The 1,668-nt window shown below is 52.6% G+C and overlaps 1 non-coding gene across 1 annotated transcript; it reads left to right on the forward strand.

Annotated features, from left to right (window-relative positions):
- The first annotated feature begins 1,287 nt into the window (after positions 1-1,287).
- On the forward strand, positions 1,288-1,394 carry LOC111824733. Its single transcript, XR_002827812.1, has one exon. It is a non-coding gene; the product is annotated as a U6 spliceosomal RNA (small nuclear RNA).
- Positions 1,395-1,668: the final 274 nt, after the last annotated feature.

The following is a 1,668-nucleotide window of genomic DNA, read 5'->3' on the forward strand; positions in this document are numbered from 1 at the left end:
GGGGGGGGGGGGGGGCAGAAAGAGGAATTGAGGGCCAAGTTCACTAGAGCAAATCGAGAGTAAGAGCCTCACCCCGAGAGGAAGGCCAGTCGCAAGGAAAACAGGGCGAGGCAGTGCCCAGAAAGAGCCTCAGAGGCAACTCAAGGGTTAGGCTTAGGCTTGGGGTGGGGTTGGCTGGGCACGGGCATGGGCACGGGCATGGAGGGGTCTGCAGTCTCAGGAGTGGCGCCATCGGCCTCTTTTTCATGCCTCACATCCAAGCAGCTAGTTTTCTTACAAAATAACTTGAATCGATTTTCTTCACTGCTAGTTCACGCCCTCCTCTCTCACCTGGACGATTGCACAGCCTCGGCCTAACCCTTCTCCCTGCCTCACTCTTGTCTCCCTTGATTCCATTTCCCCACAGCAGCCGGGATGCTCTTTCTGAAGCACAAACATGACTACTCTCCCTTAGACATCACCGGCGTTGGCATGTTGCCCTTAGGAACAAGTCTGAGCCCCTTAGCGTGGCACTCGAGTCCTTGGCAACTGATGCCTGCTGACCTCTCTCTGCCTGCATTGTTCACCTCTTGTTGGCCCCAACACACACACATACACACATCACACACATTAGCGCCCACACCTTCACACATATCACACAAAAAAACACACATTCACACACTATCGCACAACTCAAAACAGTCACACACACCACACATAGTACACTTTCACGTACTCACAGCACACACACTTTCCCACACTCCCAACTCCCTCAAGGCGCACACACCACACGCTCACACACACACCTGTACCACACACCCAGCCACATACCTGCCCCACACACTGCAGACACATGCCACACCATACACATACACATCACACTATACACTGCACATTCATGGGCCACACACACTTGCACACCACATTCACATGCTTGCACACGTGCTAATGACTGAGACAACAGGTGATTCACATCACACATGCTCATTACCTCCCCCCAATCAATACCCACACCCACACCCTCTCACACGCAGACCACACACTCAATACACAACACACACACACACACACACACACACACACACACACACACAGCCTGGGCTTTCACCACACTGATCTACTTCTCATTCCTGCACCTCCAAGGCCAGACCTTCCACAAGTTGCTCCTCCTCCTGGAACGTCCCCCGTCCCCTTCACCACTAGCTGACTGGGCTCACCTCGGAAAGCCTTTCCTGGCCCCCTACGCTTGACCCTTCAGGAGCTGGAAAACCAGAAGTGGTCCCGGATTTTATTAAGAATCAAACCTAAGTGCTCGCTTCGGCAGCATAGATACTAAAATTGGAACGAGACAGAGAAGATTAGCATGGCCCCTGCACAAGGATGACACGCAAATTCGTGACGCGTTCCATATTTAAAAACAATAAAAAGAATCAAACCTAAGAGGAGAAGGCTTGCTTGGTTAGCCTGGGGGTGGGAAACCAGAATCTAGTTTTTTAAACTATGAGATTTCTTCAGCCTTGTACCTCCCTGTGCGGTTAGTGGCAGCTGAACCTTTCAAACAAAGGGGCCTGTGTGCGTGTGGTCAGTCAGTGGGGACTGTTAGGCGGGTCCCGTGCCACAGCCCGGGTGGATGGCAGGGAACCCAGCGGTGGTAGCTTTTCCAGAGCAAAGGAGAGAAGGCTTGGAGCT

This window comes from Myotis lucifugus, unplaced genomic scaffold, assembly GCF_000147115.1.
Source record: "Myotis lucifugus unplaced genomic scaffold, Myoluc2.0 scaffold_5090, whole genome shotgun sequence".
NCBI lineage: Eukaryota > Metazoa > Chordata > Mammalia > Chiroptera > Vespertilionidae > Myotis > Myotis lucifugus.